At 47.6% G+C, this 10202-nt stretch overlaps 1 pseudogene; it reads right to left on the bottom strand.

Annotated features, from left to right (window-relative positions):
- Nucleotides 1–257: 257 nt before the first annotated feature.
- On the bottom strand, nt 258–711 carry LOC108491121 (annotated as a pseudogene).
- Nucleotides 712–10202: the final 9491 nt, after the last annotated feature.

The raw sequence follows: 10202 nt of genomic DNA, 5'->3' as shown, positions 1-10202 counted from the left end.
TCACGTGATGACTGCTTGGAGGCCGGAGACACCAAAGAACAAAAGCGAGTAGTAACATTCGCAGGTAACCCAGGCTTCGGGTGTCCGATGCCGGGCGGGAGCGCAGGAAGGAGAAGAAAAACTTGGCAAGGGAAGACAAACTGCACAAAGCTATTCTGTTTTTAATAAAGTAAATGCGAGGAATTAGGAAGAAGATGACGGTAAGTGCCTCGATCTGTATTTTCTTATGGCCAGCCTCTTCTCCTCTCCACCCTGGGTCAACAGTCAGGCCAACTTTGCCCCTCTATCGCAGAAACATGCTTTTCCTATTACCGTTTGTTCTCTCGTACAGCTGAGCAGCCTGGCTGTTTGCTGAACTATTGGGATTAGGCTCATCCAATTGAGACTATGGATGTTAAAATGGAAGACACATCATAGGTTGGACTCCAGCGGTTCTGAAGAATATCCAGACATATACTACCATCTGCATAGACATTAGGACGGAACATCTTAGAGACAAATCGAACAGTAGGGGGTTTATTTGAATATTCTTCAGTGAATTCAATTGTAAGTTTGAATGTTCCATCCTCAAACGGGTCTCTTCAGGCCCCAAAATGACGGCGTTCCAAACCATCATGTTGCTCTCTGACGGAGCCTCACTCACTCCGGCCGGAGGATCCTCCTGTAACTCTTGAAGTCCCTCATGAGACACCGCCGGGCCAAGGTCGACATCTCGAGCGAGGTCACAGGTGTGGTATACACCAGGGTCTGGGGTCTCCAGAGGGAGCCGAAGCCGAGGCCAGAGCTCCCAGCGGTACTGCACTGTCTCTGCGAAGTCGGTCTGGCCGCCTACTAAGCACCACCCCAGAGTCGCATTTCCTCTTTCTTATGAAAATTCTTTGTATGTTGTATTTACAAGTGTTTGATAAATATGTTTCCTAAAACCAACTTTTTATCTTTCTTTCTTTCTTTCCTTTCCATCTATTCCCTCCCATGAATGTAATAAAATATATTTGTTTCAATTTTATTATTTTTGTTTTATGAGTGTTTTGCCTGCATGTAAGTGCACTGTGTGCATGCAATGCCTGCAGAGGCCAGAAGAGGGCACTTGATACCCTGGAACTGGAGTTACAAATAGTTGTTAGCCACCTTGTGGGTGCTGGGAATTGAACCCGGGTCCTCTGGAAGAACAGTAAGTGCTCTTAACCACTGAGTCATCTCTCCAGCCCCCTAAAATATTTTTAAAAACCCCATAATTTATATTCAAATTGCATGCATTTCAAAAATGAGAGATTACTTACTAAATAGTGTACGGCTATTTGCTTTGAAAAGGGCCCATAAATCTACATCCTCTTATACAAAACAGAAATTTCAATTTAATTAAAATTTTTCATTATAAAAGCAGTAGAAGAAATTACGGGAGACCACTTGAGTGGTCTTCAGGAAAGGCCTGCTTTATGTGGTACAAAACACCAAAGTCACCCACCGCAGGCAGACCAGTATGACTTCATAAAATTTTTAAATTTCCTTTTTCACTGCTTAGCCTCCAAGCGTGGCCACGTTCCTGTGTCTGCTCTTGCTCCTGAATCCAGGTGAACACCTTGTGATTCCTGTCACCACACACCTCAGAGTCCAGTGTAAAGACAGATGATTAACAAGCAAACATAAACACAGTTACTAACAGTGCGAGGTGTTTGAATGGAAAGGACTGCCCTGTGAGGAGATGACACGAGAAGTGACGTTGATGGAGTGAGCAGGACAGGCCTCTCAAGTCTCTAAGGTGAGTAATGGACAGTAACGCAGAGCCGACGGACCATGAGGAAGGGAAAGTGCTCCAGGCACAGGGGCGACAACAAAAAATCCCAGTGTTTTTTTTTAACAAGACTAAACACATACCTATCTTCTGATCAGCCACTGCTTTCCTTGATATTTATCCAAGAGAGATAATACACACTAAAAAAGCTGTGGGTCTTCCCACTGCTACTGAAAAAAAAAATGCCCATGAGAATGTGTGCCTGCAGTGTAGGCTAATGATCCTGCAACTATTGAAAGGAGAATGGGTGGGGCACAGATGGAAAGACAAACGCTGGGAGCTGGGAGCGGCCCCCCCCCGTGAGGAGGTTCAGTAAGCAGGAAGGGAGTGCTCAGAGGAGCATTGTGCTCCTGAGACAGAATTTGGTGTTAACATTTAGCCCCCACCCCGCCACAACAGTTACACATGGTATGGATTCATGACCCAATACACATGCATGTTTCTAGCTCTTTCTTCTGAGAGCACCCAGGAGCTCTGTCATGCCTATGATAGCAAACGTACCCAGAGCACATTGGTCTCTAGCACCATCCATCTGTAAGGGATGAAGCTCCTTAGAAGGGTGGCTGATTCCTGGGCCGGGCCAGAGACAAGATGAGATCAGTCTTTCGGAAAGTCTTGCAGAACCAGGACATATGGAGATGTTAAGTTGAAGACACATGGACCCATGCTGGAGCAAGGAGCCACAGCAAAAATAGTGTGATTGTAAACCAAGGGGCACAGCGTACAGGAGTCCACAGTGATGTGAATGGACGGAAAAGATACAGGAGTCCGCAGTGATGTGAATGGACGGAAAAGATACAGGAGTCCGCAGTGATGTGAATGGACGGAAAAGATACAGGAGTCCGCAGTGATGTGAATGGACAGAAAAGAGGTAGAGGCAACTTAACTCTAGAACAAATTCAAATACGATGTGTAGATACTGTCCTTTCAGTAGGGCATGCCCTCTCCCACTTTGAGGGCAGATAGGTCTAGTGGAGAATGCCTTCCAAGGAACAGAACATGGAAGGGGAAATAATAACCTCAGAGTGAAGAGGCCAGACAAACATTACCTCAGTTGGTGAAGGTAAAATCCTCAGTGGTGTCAGGAGGAATCAAGGGTCCAAGGGAATTTTACCTCTGTGGTTTTCTTCCCCAAACCTCTAATTCCAGCCCCATTCAGAGGCAAACGTCAGAAAAAATCAAGTTGGACATGTTATACAATACCTGATCCGTATCCCACATATTGTTAAGGTAAATGAAAAATAAGAAAAAAGCAAATCAAACAACAGAACAACATTGAGAGCTTGTGACAGTCCAAGGGGACGAAGGAGATAGAACAAAAGACAAAGTGAGAATCTAGGTGGTTCCGGACACAGAAAAGAATGTTCATTCAGGAACTGGAAAACCTGGAGTTTGATGGTAACAGGCCGGTGCTCCTTTCTCTAGTCAGACATACTGGATACCATTGGAGGGAGACATAACAACACCAGGTGAGCGAGCCTAGCAAGGGGCACAGGAACTCTGTGCACAGGGCTCTTTGTAACTTTTTTGCTTTTGAGACAGGGTCTCACTATGTAACCCAGGCTGTCCTCAAACTCACAGAGATCCACCTGCCTCTGCCTCCCAGGTACTGGGATTAAAGGCATTTGCCACCATGTCCAGCTATCTTTGTGTGGGAAGCGAGCACGGCCGAGCCAGCCAAAGATGGCGCCCTGGCTGGCTGCCAAACCTCATGCTGTTTACTTCTACTCTTGGCTGACTGCCAAGGCTCGTGAATCCCGCTTGTTTACTCCAAACATGGTGAGCCGAACAGGTGCTGCCAGCCTGATGATCTTGCTACGTGGCCAATGAGCTGCCACTCTGCCTGCCCACTGCACGTGTGTGTGCCCTGATTGGTCCTGGCCTGGGGGAGGGCTGTTGGAAACGCTATATGAACAGCTGAGGTGTGAGCGAGACAGCATCATAGTGAGAGAGAATGAAGTGAGAGAGAATGAAGTGAGAAATGTAGGAGAACGACGAAGCAGCATCATAGTGGGTGAGATAGTGAAGAGAATATGAGAGAGAATAAGAGAGAATAAAGGAAGAAAGAGAAACAGAAGCTTGAACCTCACCTTGGTGTTCGTGTCGTTTTTCCTGGACTCTGCTGGACAGAGTCCCGGCTCGCGACATCTTTGGAATGTTTGCGCAGACCCAAAATGATTTTAAAATTAAAAGTTGCCAGCACTTACTCTTATCTTGGGTTTCTAGCTTCCAGAACTTCCACAAAATAAATGCTCTTAAGTTACTCAGTTTGTGGTACTTGGTTATGGAAGCCTTGGAAAACAAATATACTAGTCATGGTATTTGGAGCCAGGAAAGCAGAATAGATCAGCAGGGAGACAGGTTTAATGAAAACAGCTAAAGATCAGATTTGAGAAGACTGTGATGGGCAAGAGAAGAAAATGGGGTTTTATTTTTATTTTATGTGTATAAATGAGTGTTTGCCTGCACATAAGTGCACCACATGCATGTAGTGCATGCAGAGGCTGGAAGAGGGTGCCAGGTTCCTGGAACTGGAGTTATAGACCGTTGTCAGCCGCCATGTGGGTGCTGAGAACTGAACCTGGGTCTTCTGCAAGGGGAGCCAGTGCTCTTAACACTATTCCTAGGATGTGCACACATGTATACACATCCCAACATGAAAACACAGTGACTCCTGAGGAATGACACCTGAAGTTGTTCTTTAGTCTACACACACACACACACACACACATAGACACACAGATACACACACATAGACACATACAGACACTGACACACCACAGACACACACATACATACACCACATACACACAGACAGACACACACAGACACAGACCCAGGCACACAGACACGCATACAGACACACACACAGACACAGACCCAGGCATACAGACACACACATAGACACAAACAGATACACACACATAGACACATACACTGACACACACACATAGACACACAGACACAGACACACATACATACACCACATACAGACACAGACACACAGACACAGACCCAGGCACACAGACACACACACACACACACACATAGACACATACAGACACTGATACACACACATAGACACACACACACACATAGACACACAAACAGATACACACACACATAGATACATACAGACACTGATACACACACATAGACACACAGACACAGACACACCACAGACACACACACACACACACACACACAGACACAGACCCAGGCACACAGACACACACACAGACACAGACCCAGGCATACAGACACACACACAGCCACACACAGCCACACGGACACACATAGATAGACACACACACAGACACATAGACACAGACACATAGACACACACATAGACATAGACATAGACACAGACACACACACAGACACATGCATAGACACACAGATACACACACAGACACACACACATAGACACAGACACACACATACAGACACACACAGAGATACATAGACACACACAGACACAGGCATATACACACAGAAACACACAAACACACATAGACACATAGTCACACACATAGACACATACACAAGCTTTCTGTTTCCTGCAGGTGTTTTAAAGTTTGTCTAGGGACTGGAGAGATGGCTCAGCAGTTAAGAACACTGGCTGTTCTTGCATGAGACCCAGGTTCAAATCCCACCACCCACATGGCAGCTAACAACTGTCTGTAACTCCAGTTCCAGGGGATCTGACGGCGTCTTCTGACCTCCTCGGGCATTGCACGGCATGGGTGCACTTACCTACATGCGGGCAATACACTCATACACAGAAAATAAAAATAATAAATAAAATATTCTTAAAGTTTGTTTAATCTCTTGGCCATGATAGCAAAGGTTTTATACTCTGGTGTCTTAAGCATCTAGAGTCTGGCAGCTCTGTTGTGTTGAGAGGCGTCTCTGCTGTGATGGGAGGAGTCTCTGCTGTGATGGGAGGAGTCCCTGCTGCGTTGGGAGGCGTTTCTGCTGTGATGGGAGGCGTCTCTACTGTGATGGGAGGAGTCCCTGCTGTGTTGGGAGGAGTTTCTGCTGTGATGGGAGGCGTCTCTACTGTGATGGGAGGAGTCCCTGCTGTGTTGGGAGGAGAGTCTCTGCTGTGATGGGAGGAGTTTCTGCTGTGATGGGAGGAATCTCTGTGTGATGGGAGGAGTCTCCGCTGTGATGGGAGGAGTCTCTGCTGTGATGGGAGGAGTTTCTGCTGTGATGGGAGGAATCTCTGTGTGATGGGAGGAGTCTCCGCTGTGATGGGAGGAGTCTCTGCTGTGATGGGAGGAGTTTCTGCTGTGATGGGAGGAATCTCTGTGTGATGGGAGGAGTCTCTGCTGTGATGGGAGGAGTCTCTGCTGTGATGGGAGGAGTTTCTGCTGTGATGGGAGGAATCTCTGTGTGATGGGAGGAGTCTCCGCTGTGATGGGAGGAGTCTCTGCTGTGTTGGGAGGAGTCCCTGCTGGGTTGGGAGGAGTCCCTGCTGTGTTTAACGCCCCGTCCTGGCTCTCTTGTGTTCTTTATCATATCATTTCTGCTGTGAGCTTTTGGCTTTACTTATATCTGCACCTGTGTTTGTCCAATTCTGGGACATTTACATAATGAAGTCAGTCCCAGCAGTCAGTCTCATCCCACTCTGTACCCAATGATGACGAAATAGCAACATTTGAACTAACTAATCACTGTGGACTCTTGGTAGATGCAAGAGCACCAAGCACTTGCTGGTTGAAGACGCTGCCTTTTCAGAAACCGCTCAGTGACCTGGAGAAGGTGGGCAGTCAGCGAGCGCCACAGTCTGGCTTTGCCGTCTCCAGCTTTGCCTCCAGTTTAATAGGGGCCACCCCTGTTGACTTCCGGAGACTGCGAGATGAAGTCTTTCTAGGTCTAGGCCCAGACCACCATTGTAGGTGATCATGTGACTCTGCATGGAGCTGCCCAGCAGCCACAAGCTCCCAGGCCACAAGTGAGTCCTTGGAAAGCATAGGTCTTCTTTTTAAAAAAATTATTATTTTTATTTTCTGTGTATGAGTGTATTGCCTGCATGTATGTACATGCACCTGTGCCATGCAATGACTACAGGGGTCAGAAGAAGGGGTCTGATTCCCTTGGAACTGGAGTTACAGATCGTTGTTAGCTGCCATGTGGGTACTGGAAATTGAACCCAGGTCCTCTGCAACAGCACCCAGTGCTCTTTTTTTTTTTGTCTTTTTGAGACAGGGTCTCCCTGTAGCCCCAGCTGTCCTGGAACTCACTATGTGTTGGGGGACCCTGCTGTGAAGGTCGCAGTCCATCATGTTGGGACAGCTCTCTGAGGTCGGCTCAAAATGGAGGACTCCCTTTCTCAGCAGGGGATTCCTACTCTCTGCCTGACTTTATTGGAAAGTGTCTCCAAGCACAGGTGCCTGACCTTATTTGGAACATGACCTTTGACATAGTTCCCTGCAAATGCTGCCCCTGGTTTTCCTGTATGATAATTAGGCATTGCACTACAGCCAGCAATCCCATCTCCCCTCTCTACATGATAGGGTCCCCCTGCCACATGCAAATAAAGCAGACGATGAACACCTATCAGGTAGAGTTTTGGCTGCCGTCCTCACCCTGTATCTTCCCTCCACCCCCCTGAATAAACGGGCTGTCTCACTGAACGTGACTCCCGAAGTTCTTTGCCTAGTACTCACGGCCATCCTGACCCTGTTTGTCGCTTCTGCTCCCTTCGTTCTTGCAGATCGGTGGCCAACGACCCACAAGGGAAGAGAGACCCACAACTATGTAGACCAGGGTGGCCCTGAACTCACAGAGATCCTCCTGCCTCTGTCTCCCGAGTGCTGGGACTAAAGGCGTGCGCCACCATGCTGGGCTCCAGCAGCCAGTACTCTTAACCTCAGAGCCAACTCTCCAGCCCCGAGTTTTCCTTTTTAAAATGTATTTTTTAAAATTTTGATCTGTGTCTGTGTATATGCCAAAGTGTGAAGTAGCTGAGATCAGACGAGGGGTCAGCTCCCCATAGAGCTGGAGTTTCAGGAGGCTGGGAGCCACCTGCTGTGTGGCTGGGAACCCAACTCAGGTCCCCTGGAAGAGCAGCGAGCGCTCTTGACCACTGAGCCATCACTCCAGCCCTGTGAATCTGCCTTGCCTTGGCCATGTGGCCCCAGCTTCTCCAGTTTCCACCAGCTCCCCATAGTCTTCCTACTGGTACCTTTGCTAAGACTAGAGGGAACTGTGGGTCTCCTGGCTTTGCTTGGATAGCACATTCCCCCCCCCCCCATATACAATATTTGGGGTAATGTTCCAACGATGGATGGATTTTGGGAAGAAAATGGTGTCTAGGCTGCTCTGTTCTCTCCAGTCCCCAGCGCAGAGCGCCAGCACCGCACACCCTCTAAGGACCTGACTTAGCCTGCAGAAAGAAGAGGATCCGTCGTTCTTTGTTTTGTTTTTTTTGTGTTTTTTATGAGACAGAACCCAGGCTGGCCTGTTCTCTTACCTGAGCCTCCCAACTGCTGGATTGCAGATCAGCACCAGCAACTCACCTGGTTTGAGACGATGGGTTTTAAAGAATTTCCCGTTACAGCTCTTGTACTCCTGAATCCACATCACCATTTCCCCTCCAGAGAGAGGGAAATGCCACCTTAAAGGCAAGGAAAAATTCGACCAAACTCGGGTGGGGTGGGGGAGAAATGACCTCAGGTTCTTGGAAGGAAGAGAGACGAGAAAGGAAAAGTCAGATGATATCGTTTAATTTCTATGCATTTGGGGCCAAAGGTGTGTGGAGGAGAAAGACAGATCCATAGGAAAGATGGGAGGAGGTGAGAGAGAGGAGGCCTGCTGCAGAGAAACAGCTGGTGTTGGAGGTTCTGGCTGGAGGAGGCGTCCCGTCTCCTGGAAGCCCCTAGGCATGGTGCCTCTAGGCACTCGGCCCATGTGGAGGAGGAGCCAGCTTTGGTGTCCCTGACATGGACGTGTGCTGGCCTCTGAGCCGGACAGATCGGTCTTGAGGAGTTCAGCTGTGCCTGCTTGTAAAAGTTCACAGCTGGGCTTGAAGTTCCCTCACAGAAGGAGAGGGAGGGAGAGCGGCCCTGGGATCCTTCCCAGAGTATGCAGCCTCTCCTCCCAACACATTGCAGGCAATTCTTCCCTAATTACACAGGGCCTCAGGGAGGGGCTAGAATACATAGGTGGAGAAGGACTGGGGGGGGGGGGGGGCTCTGTCTGCCGGGCCGAGGGGAGTCGTCATCGTCCGTGCTGGGCACAGACCTTCCAGTGTGGCTGTGGTCACCCACGCTGCTGCCCACAACCCCTTGCCCACTGCGTTGTAAGTCTAAATCTCCCCAGGGTGAATTTTGGTGGAACTGTGCTTTGGTTTGTCATTGGGACCTTAGGGGGAGGGGTGGAAGTTGTTTATGTCTCCTCCAGGCAAGGGAATTTTTTAACTTCATGTATTTATTTATGTGTGTGAGTGTTGCGCCTCCATGTTTGTTAAGTGCACCTATGTCATGAAGTGACTGTGGAGGTCACAAGACTGGTTGGATCTCCTGGAACCACAGTTACAGATGGTTGTTAGCTGCCATGTGGGTTCTGGGATTCAACCCTGGTCCTCTGCAAGAGCAGTCAGTGCTCTTAACTGCTGAGCCGTCTCTCCAGGCCCAGGGAAAGAATTTTAGAAACAATGTTAGGAGACATTTGCAGGTAACAAAGAATTATTATTCAGAGATCGAAAGGGTACACTGTTTTCTAGGAAATATTGAAACAACGGACACTAAGACAGTTCTCATTCAATGACTGCATTTTAGGGGTTGAAATATGGGATTAGGGGAGATTTCCCAGCAGATAAATCTAATTACTTGTAAGAAAAAATTCAAGCTGCTTTTAAATATCCCTTACCATCTTTAAAAAAATTTATTTATTTATTATTTTTATTTTATATGTATGAGTGTATTGCCTGCATGTGTGTAAGTGCACTCATGTTGTAAAATGCCTGCAGAGTCAGAAGATGGCGTTGGGGGTCCCCTGGAACTGGAGTTACAGATGGTTGTGAGCCACCATGTGGGTGCTGGGAATTGAACCCGGGTCCTTTGCAAGACCAGCCAGCACACTTCACCCCTGAGTTGTTCCCATCTTTTTGAAGTTATTTCTTCTTAGGGGTCCACCCATCTTTCTATCTATAGACACACACAGATCCCTGGAAGGAAGATGTCCTTTTATTAACAATGATGTTCCTCATGGGAGACATTTGGACAATCTCATGGTTTATTCCTTGTAGCTCTCACCTGGATGTTTTCATAGTTTGTTAAGACTATAATAACAGAATATTTTATTATAATTTTGATTGGCATGAACCAACTTGCTGTTCACAGACAATTCTATGTTCTCCCAAAGCAGGATACAAGAGAGAGTTGCCTAAAAATAGTTTTTA

This window comes from Nannospalax galili, unplaced genomic scaffold, assembly GCF_000622305.1.
Source record: "Nannospalax galili isolate Female #2095 unplaced genomic scaffold, S.galili_v1.0 scaffold179, whole genome shotgun sequence".
NCBI classification, from domain to species: Eukaryota; Metazoa; Chordata; class Mammalia; order Rodentia; family Spalacidae; genus Nannospalax; species Nannospalax galili.
The sequence above is the reverse complement of the archived record's forward strand: the minus strand, read 5'-3'. Positions and strand labels throughout refer to the sequence as shown.